The 19638-nt window shown below is 39.3% G+C and overlaps 1 protein-coding gene across 3 annotated transcripts in view; it reads left to right on the plus strand.

Moving 5' to 3' along the window:
- The window catches only part of l(3)80Fg (dnaJ homolog subfamily C member 16 l(3)80Fg), a 2137133-nt gene that overhangs the window by 1243420 nt on the left and 874075 nt on the right, over positions 1 to 19638 (plus strand). The gene's annotated exons all lie outside the window — the stretch shown is intronic.

The following is a 19638-nucleotide window of genomic DNA, read 5'->3' on the forward strand; positions in this document are numbered from 1 at the left end:
GAAAAATGTGGTACCCGATAGTTTGTCACAACAGAATTTTGAAGATATTAATGAATTGCAAGTCCGTCCGTTGGTTGATCTTAATTCGTCCGAGTTTTCGTCTGAGGAATATAAAAAGCTATTAAGTCACGTCCGTGATAATGAAAGCCGTTTTCCTGATCTTCAGATTGTAGATGATCGTGTATACAAACGAACTGAACATCGAGTGGAAACCCTTCACGGGAAGCCTTTAATTGGAAACTATGGATTCCAAAAACGTTAGTAGATAAAGTTATGCAAGATGCTCATTCTCCACCTAATAAATGTCATGTAGGTATAGCTAAAACTTTAGCGACTTAGATTGAATTTTTATTGGCCGAACATGGTTTCCAACGTAAAAGAGTACGTAAACAAATGCGATATTTGTTGCCAAACTAAATCACCTAATGTCACGCTACGGCCTCCAATGACCACACAATACACCGTCCAACGTCCATTTAAACGTTATATATAGATTTATTTGGCCCATATCCTCGTTCTAGACAAGGCAATATCGGCATATTGATTGTCCTTGACCATTTAACGAAATTCCCTTTATTGGAACATGTAAGAAACTTTAATACGTCCGCTGTTTGTAATTTCATGAGCGAACATGTCTTCAGCATTTTCGGAACTCCCGAAATAATTCTTAGTGATAACGGAAAACAGTTTAAATCGTCGCAATTTAATGGTTTACTTAAGGAAAGGGGGATAAAACACACATATACTGCTTTATACAGCCCTCAGGCTAACGCTAATGAACGTGTAAATTGATCAATAATACAAGGTATTCGTGCTTAGCTGAAAGAGGACCAGACGCATTGGGATAAGCATCTGTCCGATATAAGTGAAGACTTAAGGAGTGCTTATCACCAATCAATAGGATGCTCGCCATATTATGCCCTTTTCGGCCAGGAAATGATTTCGCATAGCGAAGAGTATCCTCTTTTGCGAACACTAGAGTACCGTGGGTACATGCTTGCCACATATGTATGCCTTGTCTGCCAACAGCCAGATTATCCTCCCCCCATATTGTTTTTTCAGTAATATACCTTTAGTTTGCACCTTTAGTTTGCTCAAATATCTTTACCCATATATCTTATGTTCAGGTGTGTATGTACGTGCATATGGACAACACTACCTTTATGCAACTTTAGTTTTTTTATCTTTAAACTTAATGAGTTCGATTGTTTTCTGTAGAAATTTTATTAGATTCTATGAATACCATTATAAGTAGAGAAATCTAAGAATTGAGTGCCTATTAAACACGTATTCTAATATCGTATAGTTCATTTTTGAACATATGTTTACGATATCATTTTTCTCATATGATTTTAAGCTACACTTAGCTCTCAACCATTTCCGTAGGAAACCCATTTTTCTTTTCCTTCGGAACCATCATACGAGCGAATGTAAACTATAAAAAAATAAAGAAGTGAAAAGTGGTGTATTGTTAATTACTTCCATCTCGGTTCGGCATAACAATTAAATAAAAGAAGAATAGTTCTTCCTGTACTATATAAGCAGCCGTATAGCCAGCCTTCCTGAGGAATCATCCACTGAATGATATTGTTAAGTGCCTCACCAAAACTCCTTGTAATTTTGAAATAGCTTCAACATCCCTGCGGTTTGGTTATAAAAGTAAAGAAAAGGCCAAGTCCACGGCCAAAATTATATTATATCAAAATCATGGAGACTCCTTAAGCGGCATTATATGAGGTAACAGCGAAAAACTCCGACAGTCCACGTCAACAAATTTTGGAAACATATTAATAGATAAATTTTTATATATTTTAAGTAACCTCAAAATTACGACCACCATTTAAATATAATTTCTACAGGAATCAAATATTTAATACCTTTCCGTCGTGGCCAGTGCACCTGCAGCAGCTGTAGGACATCTCTCAAGACCTTCTGAACGACTCTCAATCGTTTCATACGACCCTTTCCATAGGGCCCATAACAATAGAGTATGGTCTCCGACACTGACGTAACATTCTTTGTTGACAGCCAAGCCCTCTTAAGGCATTCGAGTCCAACATGATAAAATCGGATATCGTGCGGAGTTGTAGAACCTCTTTGGCTTCTATAAGTCATCTCAATGTCTCCCTTTGCTGGGTCCCTGGGCACAGCAGTATTGAAGAGAACGAACTCGCAAATGAGGTTGCTTGAAAAGGTTCCGGTTTGGAAATATGTGAGGTGGAGAGCCCCGTCCGACCACCGCTGAGTTATCGCCTGGGGAGAATCGAGGAATATGAAAACACGGCAACGGACTTGCTATGGACCAAAAGGGTTGACTGCGAAGTCTGAAGGTCCTTATGGCCAAGCTCAAACTAAACATATCCGCGGTGAAGGTACTTAGGGGTGTCATCACAGGTAATTGTGCTGTCGCATCAATGCTCCGACAATGGCGAATACCAACAAGCTCCCTCTGCATATGCTGTCAGGATGAGGAGGAAGAGGAGTAGATCTACTACTTTCTCTGCCGATGTCCGGGGATCAGCAGTTTTGGTATTTTCTACATCACTATGACTGTTATTAACGTTTACAATAACAACACTTGCATCAGCTGGTTCGTCAATTTTCAAAGGCGACGTGAAATTGTTGTTGCCAGTGAAAACAGGAGTTTGTACAAGTGGGCGATCACAATTCTCATTTTTATCGATATTCTTATTTGCTTTGTTACAAACGGAAGCATAAGAAGGCATAAATTTAGCCGATTTAGCAGGCGAAAGCTCAGCATCAGTGACTGCACGTTTGGCTGTTGTTTCGGTGTACGAAACAGAAAAAAATAAACACGATGATAAGTCAGCAGCGTCACCATCTGATTTACTGGAAGCAGCGAGGCCAGCAGCAGCACCTTCCGTTGGTTGTGTAGTTACTGTACACTTGCTTAAATTTTGCATATTAGGCAAGTCGACGAACTTACCGCGAGAGCGTGTCTTCATTGCATTTCTGCTGTTATCACTCAGTTTTTTTGCCATAAAAATATGATTTTTATTGGCACTAACAAATATTTGTTGGATTTCTGTCAATGATTAACATGCTTTATTGAATTCTGAGACGCATATTGATATTATGCTATTCACGCAATTGTCGCATTTAAACATTAGTTTCGCGTTTGATTTTAAAATATTTGCTGCAGAACTATTTAATTTAGTACATTTTAATTGTACTTGATGAGCACAGATACCATATGACATAAAATCTTCTCTCACGAATTCGATATGACAGCGTATAGACTTAAGCATTGCAAAATAATTAGATAAACGGAGCGATCGAAAACACGTCAGCAAGCAACGATACTTTTGTTCAACCTGTTTTTCCAGGTTGACGCGGCTAATTTTATAAAATTTAATTAAATTAGTTGCATGCATTAATTACAAATTATATGTATTATTTCTTATTGCTGTTTTTATGTACGGGTCCCTTTTTTGCTCTTGTTTGGAATTCAAATTTATAAATAAAATTTTGGTTGTAAAAATTCGGGCTATTAGCGAGCTTTGGGCAATTTTGGTCGTAGTGCTTTTGTTTAGCTATATTTTATTAAAATAATTCGTTAAAAATAAACGATTGTGGGCACACAAAAAAATCTTTTTATACTATGGCACTATTGTGAATATTTGCACTGCATTACCGGCAGTTGCTCCCATACGCCAGATGGCATCGTAAGCTGTGAGTTTTAATTAATTGATAGAACAGCTGATTTCTGTTGATATTTGATACTTTACTTACTTAATTGGCGCTTAATGGTTTAAACGGCTACGGCCGTCCAACAAGGCGCGCTAGTCGCTCCTTATCTCTGCCAACCGGCGCTAATTGGTCACACCAAGGGAGTTTAAATCGTTTTCCACCTGGTCCTTCCAACGGAGTAGAGGCATTTATTGGCAAGAGTGATTCTTCGCTGTATTTCAGAACTGATGTTGTTGCTAGTGTTGATGCTGGTTCCCAACTAAAAAATATAAAAGGCTTTTACTATTTCGAAATTATGGCTGCCAACAGTAGCGTGGTTGTCAAGGCGCATATGCGCTGACTCTTTGCTCGATGACAGCAGGTACTTCGTTTTGTCCTCATTCACCATCAAACCCATCTTTACCGCTTCTTTTTCCAGTTTGTAGTAAGCAGAACTAACTGCGCGGGTCTTTAGACCGATGATATCAATGTCATCAGCATACGCCAGTATTTGCACGCTTTTATAGAAAATTATTCCAGAGCGGTTAAGTTCTGCAGCTAGTATAATTGTCTCCAGCATCAAAAAAAAAATCTCACGATAGGGGGTCTGTCTGAAACCTCGTTTAGTTTCGAACGGCTCGGAGAGGTCCTTCCCAATTCTGACTGAGATGATGGTGTTGCTCAACGTCATTTTGCACAGCCGTATAAGTTTTTCGGGGAAACCAAATTCAGACATAGCGGCATATAGAGAGCTCCTTTTCGTGCTGTCGAATGCGGCTTTAGAATCGATGAAGAGGTGATGTGTGTCGATTCTTTTTTCGCGGGTTTTTTTCCAAGATTTGGCGCATTGTGAAAATATGGTCGATGGTAGATTTACCAGGTCTGCAGCCGCACTGATAAGGTCCAATCAGTTGATTCACGCTGGTCTTCAGTCTTTCGCACAATACACTTGACAGGACCTTATATGCGATACTAAGGAGGCTGATTCCGCGATAGTTGGTGCAGTTAGCAGTATCCCCCTTCTTGTGGACTGGGCAAAGAACACTTAGATTCCAATCGTCGGGCATGCACTCGTCCGCCCATATTTTGTTAAGAACCTGATGCATGCGCATTACGAACTCCTCGCCGCCTTATTTGAATAGCTTCGCAGGCAATCCATTAGGGCCTGCGGCCTTGTTGTCTTTCAATCCGGTTATTGCTATTCTGGCTTCGTCATAATCAGGTGGGGGACATTTATTCCATCATCATCGATTGCGGGATCGGGTTCGTCATCTCTGTGAGGTAAATCGTTGTCTCCATTTAGGAGAACAGAGAAGTGTTCCCTCCATAATCTAAGTACTCCCTGGACGTCAGTTACAAGGTCGCCGTTTTCGTTCTTACAGAAGTTAGACCCGGTCTTAAAACCTTCCGTCTGTCCCGAATTTTTTTGAAAAATTTTCGGGCGCTATTCCTGGTGGATAGCAGCTCAAGCTTCTCGCACTCACGACTTTCTGCCTGTGCTTTTTCTTCCTGAAAAGGCGTCTCGCTTCCCTTTTTAACTCGCGGTAGCGTTCACACACACCTCTTGTTGCGTTCGCTTTTAACGTAGCCCTGTAGGCAGCATCTTTTCTTTCGGTTGCAACGCGGCTTTCTTCATCGTACCAGTTGTTCTTCCGTGGCCCCCGGTAACCAATTTTTTCCTCGGCGGCAGTACGAAGTGCTTTGGAGATATGCTCCCACTGCTCCTGTATTCCTTCAGGCTGAGTTGTGCTCTCAGAGAGCAGGTGTGAGAGTTGAGTTGCGACATCATTGGCGGTCTGTTGCGATTGCGGCCTTTCGACGTCTAGCTTTCCTAGTGTTTTTTGTTCGTTGGTTTTAGCAGCGCAGAGGCGGGTGCGTATTCTGGTTGCCACGAGATAATGCAATCATAGTCTGCTATCACCATTCCAGTCAGGCTTCCGATCAAAGCACAGTTGCTCCACGGCTATCATAAAAATTTTAGACGACATCAGGGCACCCTTTGACAAAAACCAGTTGACTTTATTATGCCTGCTTGATTTCTCAAAAGCCTTCGACTCTGTGAACCATGACCTGCTGTGCTTAAAATTAAAAAATTATTTTGGTTTTTGATGACTCCGCAGTGCGGCTCATGCGAAGTTATCTGACGGGTAGATCCCAGCTTGTCAAAGTGGGCTCCGAAACTTCAGGTCTAAAACCACTATTGGCAGGGGTACCCCAAGGCTCTATCTTGGGTCCACTACTTTTTAGTATTTTTATTAATGACATATTTAATGCATGCCAGCATGCTCATATGCATGCATATGCTGATGATGTCCAACTATATTTGTCGGGAAATCATGAGGGGACAAACGATTTATGCTCAAGATTGAATAATGACTTAACATCCATATTTGAATGGGCTAGGAAAAATGACTTATGCATGAACAGTGAGAAATCATACGTGTTTCCTATATCTAAAAAACGAATAAGTTTCTCAAGTATTCCGCCCTTGCGCGTTGCCAGTAAATGTCTCAAACTCGTTTCAAAAGTGACTAATCTTGGTTTTGTTATTAACACGACGCTGTCCTGTGATGATCATGTAAATTCGAAGGTTAAGAAATTATACTATATCTTAAGAAACTTACGAATGTCTGCTATTTATACTCCGGTCAATGTTAGAAGAAAACTTGCAATTCAATTGATTATGCCGATCATTTGCTACTCTGAGCTAGTGTACAGTAAACTGAGCTCCCAGTCTGCTCATAAAATTGATGTAGGATTTAATCATGTTACACTTTGTGTATTCGGCTTAGCCAGATTTGATCATATATCCAGCTGGAGAGCGCGTCTACTGGGCTGTGAAATCTTCGAATATCTGAAAGCTAGGAACAGCATTTTCCTTTGTCAACTTATCATGTATAAGGAGCCTAGTTACCTATATGATAAGCTAATATTCCCCAGGTCTGCTCGAATCAACAACCTAATAGTACCAACTTATAACTATCTAATATCTGGACGGCTATTCTTTGTCAATGCCATTCGCCTATGGAACTCTATTCCAGTATCCGTACGTAGTAGTCTAAATAAAAGCAACTTTAAAAATGTTCTTTATGCTCATTTTAGTTGAAACCATTATACTTCTTGAGTTTTCGCCATCAATATGTATGACTGTATACAATGTTTTGTTATTGAATTTAATTATTTGTTTATTTTAGATACTAGTAAATTACGATAATTCTCTATGTTTGATGTGATTATTTAAGCTACATAACCCTCTGTTATGACTTTTGTTCTTTTTTACATTGCGATTTATCTTTTTGTTGTACTATAAAAGATCCTAGATCTTATTGTACTAATACTATTTTTGCAATAAATGAAATGAAAATAATGGTCCGAGTCGATGTTAGGTCCTCGGATCGTCCATCTACAACACAGGATGCATGCCGTCCATCTATCACAACGTGATCGATCTAATCGGGGGACAGCCATGCGGCTTGATGTATCTTTTTATGCATGAACCTCGTGCTGGATATGACCATGTTTCGAGCACCGGCAAAGTCAATCAGCCTCAGTCCATTAGGAGAAGTTTCATTGTGTAGGCTGAACTTTCCGACTGTAGGGCCAAAAATACCTACTTTGCCCATCCTGGCGTTAAAGTCGCCAAGCACGACTTTGATATCATGGCGGGGGCAGCGCTCGTATGTGCATCCTAATTGTTCATAAAAAGCGTCTTTCACCTCATCGTCTTTCTCCTCTGTCGGCGCATGGGCCCAAATGAATGATATATTAAAAAAATTTGCTTTTATTCGCATAGCGGCGAGACTCTCGTCCACAGGCGTGGACGCCAATACTTGACGACAAAGCCTCCCTCCCACCACGAATTCGAAGCCGAAACTGCGCTTATTTGTAGGGCACTCCAATAGATGTCACAATTTTTAATCTTCTTTCTTCCTTGTTTCGTCCAGCGCATTTCTTGGATGGCGGTGATGTCAGATTTTGCTTTGACGAGGACATCAACCAGCCGGGCATCTGCACCAATCCCATTCAGGGAGCGTACGTTCCAGGTGCATGTCCTCAATTCATTGTCCGCCAAACGTTTGACATGGTCGTCATCAATAGAGAGTGTTCTTTTTATCCGAGGCTTGTTGTTGCTTTTCATTGGAGTATGGTTTGACGTGGTGGATCCCAAGCCCAGCGCACAGCCCGCTCAGCGGATTTGAAAATATTACCTGCACGTTTATATAGCGAGCCGCTTGCTCCAAGACAGACGCCTGCTTGCAGCCGCGCCTAATGGTGAACAGACGCTGCCGATGGAAGATCCCCCGGCTAGCCCTTAAACGCATTATGTCAGAGTGGCCTAGCCAGGTTTGCGCCTTCTCACATTAGCTCACCACTAAACGGATGTTTAGTGGCTACCCAGAGGATACTTAGCCGCAAGCGACCGGAAGTAGTGAGTTGCTTGAACCGCATGCAAAAGAATCGCTGTGGCCATTCCCAGGTGAATGGCTGTCAGAAGCTTTGCCCACTTTCGTGGACTTCTACACACGGCTCCACGCTCTTGATATTTGATATGATAATTTTATATTGGTTGCGCAAGATGCGCACGGGTCCCGCTCGTATCTCATCATTTTATTGGAATTGTAGGCTCTTTGTGTGTTATCCTACACTTATTATTTATCTGCATGCATGTCGTTTGTGTACAATACCACATCTTCGGCTAAACAAAAATTTCATACGAGTTTTTTCACTTCTCCATTGATATTTGATAAGAGACTTTTATATTCGTTGCGCAAGATGCGCACGGGTCCAGCTCGTATCTCATTATTTTATTGGAATTGTAGGCTATTTGTGTGTTATCCTACACTTACTATATACTATCTGCATGCACGTCGTTTGTGTACAATACCACGTTTTCGGCTAAACAAAAATTCCATACGAGTTTTTCCACTTCCCCATTTTCTCTTATTCTGAACAATGTCCGAAAAACGGGAAACCGGTTAAGGGAGAAAAGTAGGTATTATGAATGTAATTAAAAGGGAGATTTCTCCGCCATTTTTGAGGAGTTTTTTCACTTTCTTAATTAAAAGAAGTGCATCAAAATAGTTTAAGTAAATTGTTTCTTTCCTAATACGCATTAATATTCTACCATCATTCTCTTTATTTGAAGTCGAAAAGTACATGAATAAGGGAGATATCTTCGTAAATTTTGTGCAGCCATCCAGCAGTTTCGCAAAGAAAAGAAGGCTTAAATAGTTTCGGGCAAATGCCGAAAGAGGAATTCAACCCGGCTTGGCCACCAGAAAATTGCTTTTCTGATTGGAAGTATGCAACCCTGCAAAAATCATTGGATCACGTGGTCCACTGGAGTACTTACCATTATACTCCACTGTAATGCATGGAGTACTCGCGATTTTTGCAGGGAACTCCAGCGGATTTTCGTTATCGCGTCTTCTTCTTATTATCGTCCTCTGTTCTGTGGCACCAATTCATTACTAATTTCATTCAATACCATATGAAATGCAATAATGTACATACATTTTATTTATTTAAAAAAATTCGTGGGAACGAAATTCCGAGGGAATATTTAGAATTGGGCTGATGGTGTTTTATTATTGGGTATTTTTGTTATAGTACGGTTGCGAAGATATACTACAGTCGTATTGCTTCCACCCAAAAATGATCCGCAAGCTTTGCATGGCCACCTCTACCTAAGTTTTTCTGTCGCGTTCTGCCACCTCGTTTTGTTGTTCAATTACCGTTAGTTTTGATTTTATAAAGTATACACTCATGTAATGTGACCTGATGTCAATAAATGTGACAACCTACCTCGAACCGTCAATAGATGTACAGTTAATAGGACCACAAACATCGCTATGCCAACTCCAAGTAACACTTTACCACGCTGCTTTTGCAAATTACTTCGTGTATATTTTTAATTTTGCACACATCTCACATACAATTGCGATTGGCACTTTGCTTAGTTATAGCCATTTCAAACATTTAAAATTTACATGATCATATTTGCACCACCGCACTAAAACATTTATATGAGTCACCCTTATACATAAATAGTCCTTTGATATAGAACGCTTTCAACAGCATACTTCTTTTGTTGTATTTCCTCTTTCTATGGCTTTGGTTACAAGACATTTTTTAATGTTATTGTTGTACCGTCTATGTCACCGTAGCCACGACCTACGGCGTCTGCCCACCAAATCTTTTCACTACATGTTTTATAATTTTTAAATGAACTGCACACACAACATAAATGCGACGTAGCGCCGCTGTCGATGCACCAAGCACAACTATGAACCCTGCAAAAATCGTTGGAGCGTGTGGTCCACTTGTGTCATACTGGAGTACTCCATGAATTACTCTGATGTAATGCTGAGCTCGAGTATATGGTCCAGTCCTAGGACCTCGCGATTTTTGCAGGGAAACAATACGAATGTTTCCGCTATGTAGCAGTAGTTTTACGCTTAGCATCAGTGTTGCCAGAATTTTTTCAGAAAAAAGCTTAGATTGAGAAATATAAAAAGCTAAAAAAGCCTAAATAAAAATGTATAAGGCTAAGAAAAGAAGCTAAAAGTTTAAAGCAACTTTCTGTGCGTTCTATTCATAAAAGACATAACAGAATAAGAAATTTAAATTAATTTTTACTCCAATTTCATAAAAGATAAAAAAAATAGTTAGCAGATGCTATCTGTGTTTTAATTTAAAAGGGATACAAGATTACTAAAACTCCACTATAGTGGAGTATGTTCGTAATATGTTTGAGGTAAATGGTTGTTTATAAGAACGCCAATAAAACTATTTTTAGTAAGGAAATCTCCTTTTTGTCCTTTTAAAGAACTCATGAAAGATGTGAACTTTACATTCCACACTGTCTGAGAACCTCTTTTCAAGTTTATGGTACGTGTTTTACACCGACTCCAAACGATATCTGGCAAATGAATTTTTGAAGGGAATATTTTCATGATACTTTCTGGGCTGGACGAACCACTGCCGATGAGTGACCCCCGGTTAAATAAAGTTCATTTCAAAAGGAAAAAAGAATTTGAAGTCAGATGGTGTCTTATTATAAGACTACTATGGTACACCAATCTTTATTCAACCTCGTTATTATAACAGCTTGTGTAAGCCTGATTTTGGGTGGGCTATAAATATTATTTTTTTATTTATATAAAATGTCATAATACAGCAAATAGTTTCTTTTAATAAAGCCTTGCATAAATAAGCCTTTTTTGTTGGTCCATAATCCCAATAATAAAGTTGTTATATTCTACCTTATGGCTTATAATAATTCCTTACGTAAGTTTTACTTTAAATGAACCACAACGGTATCTTTCAAATAAATGTTATGCCTGTTGACATAAGTACGGAAAAACAAGGAGTTATCCCATTCATGTGGATGCGATGTGCAGCGGTTCGAGTCCCTCGTTTTACGGAGCATATATGTATCATTTCATAGCTCTATTGTCTACATGTAGACTTAGAAACCCAGTTAAATGTTTCTGAAATCAAAAATTCAATTTCAGTCGAGAATCGAGTGGCAAACTCACGGAACGAAAATTATATTAGATTGATGTTGCCTTAATACCGTTACTACCCCTCGATTTCTGCCTACCATAATGTCAACATTATTTGTTTCTTAGCACCTCAAATTTTTTAAATCTAGCCCAAATTTATTCAATGTTCTTAAAATTGAGTATACAGAAAACTATTTATCTAGATTTTCTAAGATTTTGAGAGCTAAAAAACTTCAAAAAAAAAACCTGAAAAAAACTTAAAGCTAAATCGCAACTTTTCAAGCTAAAAGGAGAAAACAGCTAAATCTAGCTTGAAAAAATCTAAAATGGCAACACTGCTTAGCATAAAGCACGAACGATCATCATTATTTTTCCCACATTAAAACACTTTTTTATTGTTTTTACTTCTTTTTTTACCCGAACCTTGAATTTTTTTTACCGTGTTTTTGAAGTTTTGTCTGATTGTGCTTGTACCAACGCTTCTGTCCCTTTTGCGTTTTTACTATCGATATCACACTGCCGCTCGCCCTCTTCTAACAATTTAAATTTTAATATATTAAATGTAGGTAATGCACTGCGTGTTACCATTGCTACAACAAAATTGTCATATGACACAGGCAAACTTACTAGCAAAATTATAACTAACATTTCCTCTGTTATATCTACACTTATGTCAGCCTGCCCCTCTTTGATTTTGCAAAACTCCTTTAGGTGATTCGGTGGAATTCCATCGGATATACTAGAATGCACCAAACTTTTAAATAATAACACTTTTCGCACCGGCCCTTGTTGCTGATGGATATTGCGCAGCTTATTTCACGCTACCATTGCGATTTCTATGTTCTTCACATGATTAATTTGTGTTTGCTTAACTCATAGCAATATTGATTGATGCTGATGCTTTTTCGTTTTTTCTGTCAAATGACGCTTTTTCTTCAATGGTTATTTCGTCCGTTTTTATTCCACGACCACACACAACTCCCTACAAATTAGAGTGTACCAGCACGCTTTTCATTCGAACCGACCATGGCGCGTAATTGGAATTATCCAAGTTTTCGACTTGAGACAGTGCGTTTGTTTTAATGTTTTTTAATTTCACTTATTAATGCACCGGCACACAGCAAAATGAGGTTCCATAACGGACCTCATTCATTTTCTGCTGATTTTGCTCCCAGAGTCCAACCCATCGCTTGTAGCGCTTTTGTCTGCTTATGACTCTATTCTTCCTCTCTATTCCTCCTCTATTTATCAACCCAAGGTATCGGAAAGAAGAGCCACAGTCCTTGGTCACCTAAATCCCGCCACATAGTGGGACGCTGTGGAGTTCGGCTATGCCATCACACCATCGACAAGGTGCCTACTCTAGTGAACGCCTACAACAAATTATGTTTCGACAAACTGAAGTCAACATTATGATGAAATTTTCCATACATTTTATATACAGCCCAATTCTGACCAAAAATTCTTTGCGAGTTTTTTCCCTTCTCCCATTCCTGGTATTCTAAATAAAAATTCCTTGTGAGTTTTTTCACTTCTACCTGTCCTCTTATTCTGAACAACGTTTGAAAAAGGGGAAACTGGTTACGCGAGAATATTATTATGAATGTGATTGAAACCGAGATTTCACTGTCATTTAGTTTTTTCACATGTTCAATTCAAGGGAATGCATCAAATTAGTTTAAGTTTACTCAGTGGCGTAGTGAGGTTTTTCTTGCGCCCGGTGAAACATTTTTTTTGGCCCCACCCCTACCCCATATATTACCAAAACAATATAATTTTATATATTCAAAAATTAATAAACCAATGAAGTCGTACAATATTTTTTAAATATTTTAACATTAAGCTCAAACTTTTTCATGAGAACCCTCGAATTCTTAATCGTTGGAGTGTAATAATTTTGGTGTGAAAGCCATGATAACGGATGGAAGGTCATCATCAAGGTGGGGGGCCGGGACCGGTGGTGTTATGCGTTGCTGTACCGATGGTCAGCCTGGATGGGGGCCCCCTCAAATAGGCCCAGTCGCTAACGGAGCCCTCTGGGAACCAGGCCATACCCAGTTGTAATTTAGGCCTTACCCCAGGTACAGCGGATCTCTGCCTGGGGGTGAACGACCCCGTTCTCCGCAAATCGTTGGATTCACTTATGAATTGTAAAATAAAAAAAAATGTAACGAGGACGGAACTCATAAAAAGCCGGAAGGGGGGTAACCCCCATCAATCTGGGAGCTCGTGCGTTGCATCATCAATTCGTCTAGAGGAACTTTGGGGCGGCGACTGGCCCGCTGCCTCTGCTAGTAACCTTTTCGGTAGGCAGTTCGCTACCGGGGTGCTGCTAGCACGGGACAGCGGCCCGTCCGCCTGCCTTCGGCTACGCCAACGGCGTACACCCAGAAGAAGGATAGGCCACCTCCCTCACAGATGCGCAGTATGCATGGGAAGGTGGCTATAAGATTCCTGAAAAGGATGGCAAACGTCCCTAATTTGCGCTCTATGGCGTTGCCTGGGGATGTTGATGAGTTAGGGGTGGAAGTCGAGTGGGTGAAGTCCATAGTGCCCGATTTTAAGAAGTCTGCTCCGATGAAGGAACAAACCTCCGGTAAGCGCCACCGTTCTATGGAGGTTGCGCAAAACGCTCCCAAGAGGTTTAGAGTCAAAGGCCCCCCATTAGCTGATGTTGCTAAAAGTAGCATCCTTGTGAGGGTTTTTGAATCTAATGCTGAGAAGGAGCAGGTCCTCAAAAACAAATTGGACTGGATAAGGACCGAAATGGCCAGTTTTGCAGTCGCCTTGGTAACGGAGAACCCTGGACCTCCACCTGCTTGCAAAGAGGTGGGTTGGAACCAGGGACACGTTAAGTTGGTGGCCTGCGATGACCAGAGGTCAGCGGACTTATATAAAAAGGCGGTGGTTAGGTTGGGTGAGTTCTACCCTGGTGCGATGCCCAGGGCGTTAGAATTTAAGGACATCCCATCTAGGCTGAGAGCTAGGGTCTGGATTCCATCAAAGCTGGATGATCCAGAGGGAGTCCTTGAGGTCATAAAGACCTTCAACCCGGAGCTACCTTGCTCTGGTTGGAGAGTTCTGCAGCTGGAGCATGGCACCAGGGCGACGCGTCAGGCGATACTCCTGCTCAACAAGGAGTCGCGTATGGCGCTATTAAACTTGGTTTTGACACGATGAAAGTCAAGGTGTACTCCAATGATTTAAAGGCGGCCTATGATCCGGACGCGTCTTCGCTCTCCTGGCAAACGCTGGACAGGCTCAGTTAGTAACATGTTTCATTTATGCTTGCGTTGCACATTCCACAGACAATTTAAATTATGCTTAGAATGCAGTTCCCAGGGAACTGAATTGAATGTATATGTGTGTTATACTTAGTTTGTAAGTATTAGTGTAAGTAAGTATTTTAGCTCATAGAAATTTCGTATAAAAGAAAACAACTTTTGAATAAAGAGGAGAATTCAATCTGCTGCCGTTTCAATTGGCAGTAAATTCTATCTGGTGCCCCTAACTGGGCACTGCAACCTAGATTTCGATTTTCTCTTATCCGCAAACATTACATGGCGATCCTGCCAGGTCTGCTTAGGCAAACTGCTGTTGCAATGCAGTCTGCTAAACATCTTTAGCAGATCGCGACGAAGTGCTTACAAGAAATTGCAATAGAAAATATATTATAATATCAGCTGGGGGACACTTTATACAGGACAACTTTTATGTGGATAACGGAATTGGTGGCTCAGACAACTTAAATACAACAATTGAAATTCAACAGCAATTAATACACATTTTAAGGAAACATGGCCTCAACCTACAAAATTTGTACTCGAATGATTTACAATTACTGCAAAATATTGGTGCGGAGGACCAGGAAGTTGATGCAAACTTTGACAATGAGACCAGTCAAACCATCAAAACTTTGGGTTTGACATGGATGCCTGAAGTTGATCGATTTTGCGTAAAGGTGTGTATAGCAGATTATTATGAACACATGGAATTGAAGCGTAAGGCATAGAGAAGTGGAATAGACCTTGGCCTGCAGACACACATCAAGAAGATAGCAGATTATTATGAACACATGGAATTGAACCGTAAGGCATAGAGAAGGGGAATAGACCTTGGCTGCAGACACACATCAAGAAGACATGGAATAGACCTCAGGCTGCAGACACACATCAAGAAGACAAACGGAGATAGCAGATTATGTATGTAATTATTTAGGTAGTTTATTTTAAAAGCATTTGGCAACCTAACGGCTGCCAGTTTACGGGCAAAAAGTAAATTTTTGCTAATAAAATTAAACATTTTTTTCTCTTACACTAACTATTTCAATGAACGAAATCAATAATCAAAAACAATTTGACACATTATTCATGCATTGTTGTAAATCAATTGAGGAAGAAGTAAATAAATTAGAAAAAGAAGCAGAAATAATTAAACAAGGCATAGAAGAATATAGGCGTAGAATAAAACAACAAAAAATTGAGGAACCAAAGATTCCGAAACCCACTAAAAATAAAAGAAAAAGAGGAGGAAAAAGATTTAACATAAGAAAGGCTGTAGCCAAGAAATTAATTTGACAACAAACTCAGAGGAAAGGATACGTCTAAAAAATAAAATTAGGGAATTAAAAGAAGTATAAAAGAATTTGATTTTAAAGGAAATTTTTTTTAAATTATAATGCCGAACAAAAACCCAATCACTACGCTTGAGAATAAAATAGAAAAAAAAAGATTTAGAAAAGGAGTTACAATGGCTAAAAGGCTTTTGGAAAGATATTGGTATGACTAGGGAACCAAATATGGAGGATGTCACTAATCCTACTACTAGAATCGAGGAAACCAGACGCATGCTGATAATGTATAACCTTACAGAACATAAATAAATAAATAAAAAAAAATTTTTAACAATTATCATTTCAAAATGGGCGGCAAAGAATCCAAAGTAGAAGAACCCAATGCAAACGTAATTAATTCCATTCAAGTAATTGACCATAGTGAGGAATTAGAGTTTATCAAAATCTTGTTGATAATTTTGACGGTATGCACTTGCGTCAACTTATTTCTAAAATTATACTCAACTCGTAATAAATTTTTAAAGAAAAAATACATGAGCCGAGCAGATGGTCTAGACAAAGCCTAAACCCAAAAAAAATATATATATATATTTTACCTCGATGGGCAAATGGGAAACTATTCTCAACACACTTGTGGAAGAAAAATTTTTAGCAGAAATAGCTTATAAATGTATTAATAAAAATATAAGCATACAAAGAATAACCATTTTAAAACACCTCACGACAGTATTACAGTCATTGAATAATATAAGCAAAGCTTTACAAGAAGTAAATAGCAAATTAACTGCCAGCCATCAACTAGAAGCACAACAAATTTTTTGCGGTGTTAGAGATAAATTAGTATTCTCATTAGGTAGATATAACATTGAGGCATTGAAATTTTTAATAAAACCCCACAAACTGGAAGCAACAAAATGTTACAAACAATAGTCGAATTTTTAAAGACTGCTTCATCAGTTTTGCCAGAATTCGATGGTAAAGCTGAAAACTTGAATAGCTTTTTGGATGCTTTGGATATCTTAGAACAAATTAAGGATACCCATGAAGATGTAGCGGTTTCGATGATAAAAACCAAGCTGAAAGGAACAGCCAGAAACCTAATAAGCACTGAAAGCTCAATTGAGGCAATAAAACAAAAATTAAAAACAGCAGTTAAGGGTGAATCAGTTGAAGTTTTGGCAGCAAAACTCCTGAATATCCAACAGCGCGATAGAACTGCAAATCAATACACTGCTGAAATTGAAAAGCTCACAAAATCGTTGGAAGGAGCATACATATCTTACGGACTAACACTAGAGTTAGCAACCAAGTATGCTTCATAATCAGCTGTGAAAGCTATGTTTAAAAACTGCTCCAGCGATAAAGTAAAAACAATTATGCAAGCTGGAACGGTCACAGCAATGAACGAAGCTATATCAAAATTTGTTAACAGTTGCACAGAAGTAACTGGAAATACAAATTCAATATTACATATTCGCCAACAAAATTCCAATTTCGGAGGTAAATACCGCAGGAGTTACCAAAACAATAATTATAGAGGAAATTATAGACGTTCTTTCAATAATAACAATAATAATAATAACAGACAAAATAACCAGAGATCTGGTCGAAATTTCGGATCGCGGGGAAATACCCGCAATAACTCCAGAAATGTCCGAAATGTAACACAACAGGAAAACCAACAAACTCTTTCAATTTACACCTTAATAGCTACATATCTTAAAGAACAACTCTGAATTATTCCATATCAACCCTCCTAATCGATACGGGAGCGGATTTTAATAATAAAAAAGGGTCAAATTGACAGTAATGTCACGATAAATAATTCTCAAAAAACAGATGTAAGAGGAATTGGTCAAGGGATAACAAGCACTATTGGCACGATTAAAGCGGACTTTAAAGATGATTACCTACTAACTAGACACAAATTTCACGTAGTAGAAGGCAATTTCCCAATCCCATGCAACGGAATATTGGGATTAGATTTCATTAAAAAATATAATTGCATTTTAGATTATCAAACAGAAGGTGACACTCTAATACTAAGACCATATGACTACCCAGAAAACATAATAATTCAGATGACTAACAAACCAACAATTAATAGTATTTCAATTCCCGCACGATCAGAAGTAGTTCGACAAATTCACATAGAAAATAACAATTCAGATTTACTAATTCCACAACAAGAATTGACTGAAGGTATTTTTTATTGCAAACACACTAGCAAATTCAAAACAATCATCTGTTAGAATTATAAATACAACAAATAAAAATGCAACACTGCAAGATTTTAATATACATACAGAAAATTTGAATGATTTTATAATAGTTAGAAATAAAAAACTCGAAAATGAGGCCAACAATAAGAAAAATTAGAAAGATTAAATAAAAAGTTTCCAAAATTTGCAAATAAAGCAATTAATGCATTATGTGCGGAACTCCTTGACATTTTTTCATTGGAAATAGAACCAATTACCACTAATAATTTTTACAAACAAAAACTTAATATGAAAGACAATAACACAGTCTACGTTAAACATTATAGAATACCAGAAGCTCATAAGAGTGAAATTAATAAACAAGTAAACAAATTAGTTAAAGATGACATAAAAGAACCTTCAATTTCAGAATTCAATAGTCCAATTTTATTAGTACCGAGAAATGAACTGGAGGGAAACTAATACTGGCGAACCGTTTGAGGGGAAGTTCATTACTATGGGTAAAGTTAAATGGGCTATAATGTCGTTCAAGCCCTTCAAAGCACCAGGCCCGGATGTATTGGCCCCGCTACAACTCCAGCGAACAATCGAGCTGACATTTTTGTGGTTGTATAACATCTTCAAAGGAGTTTGTGCTCTTAACCATATTCCACTGATTCAAGGGTCACCTTTATACCAAAAGCTGGAAGGACTGGTCATGCGACCCCTAAAGGCTCCAAACGGATATATCTGACATCCTTCCAGCTGAAGACACTCGAGAGGTTAACAGACTCTACATTAAGGGAGTCCTTGGAGGGAAAGTTGTATACATCCCAGCATGCGTATATGAAAGGGAAGTCCACGGAGACAGCCTTGGATGCAGTTGTCTCCCGGCTTGGGGGCCGATTCGGGGCTAGTGAAACTTGTTCAGAAGTTGCTGTTGTGAAGAAAGGTTCATTCCGACCTAGCTGGTTCAACAGTGGTCAAACACATACGCAGAGGCACCCTGAAGAGGGGGGGGGGGGCTTTCTCTACTTTTATGGGTTGTCACACTTAATGAGCTTTTGGTTCTTCTTGAGAAGGACGCATGCAGCAAGGTAATCGCATATGCAGATGACCTCGCGGTGTTAGTTAGCGGGAAGTTTCCGCAGACAATATGCGATCTAATGCAAACTAAGCTGTGACTGGTGGAGGACTGGACCAGGAATAAAGGTCTATCGGTCAATTCAGTCAAAACTGAACTGGTTTTGTTCACTAGGAAATATAAGATTCCTGTGTTGCAGCTGCCGGTGCTAGCCGGTATGAACCTGACGCTTAGGGACTCTGCGAAATACTTAAGAGTAATTTTGGATAAGAAACTATCCTGGAGGGAAAACGCTCAGGAACGTGTGAGAAAAGCAACGATGGCACTGTACAGATGTAGGGGAGCTGTTGCACGAAGATGGGGACTATCGCCGGATATTGCCCTGTGGCTCTACACTGCTGTGGTTAGACCAATCTTTCTTCTTCTATACCTACGAGTATTCCAGAAGGTACAAAGAAGGGCTCTAGTATTGCGTGGCGGGCGCTCTACGTACCACCCCTGCGGAGGCGCTGGATACTCTTTTTAATGTGTTGCAAATAGATTTAATGGCCAAGCAATGTGCGGTCTTTTCTGCTCCACGGC

Source organism: Eurosta solidaginis, chromosome 1 (genome assembly GCF_040869045.1).
Source record: "Eurosta solidaginis isolate ZX-2024a chromosome 1, ASM4086904v1, whole genome shotgun sequence".
In the NCBI taxonomy this organism is placed as follows: Eukaryota; Metazoa; Arthropoda; class Insecta; order Diptera; family Tephritidae; genus Eurosta; species Eurosta solidaginis.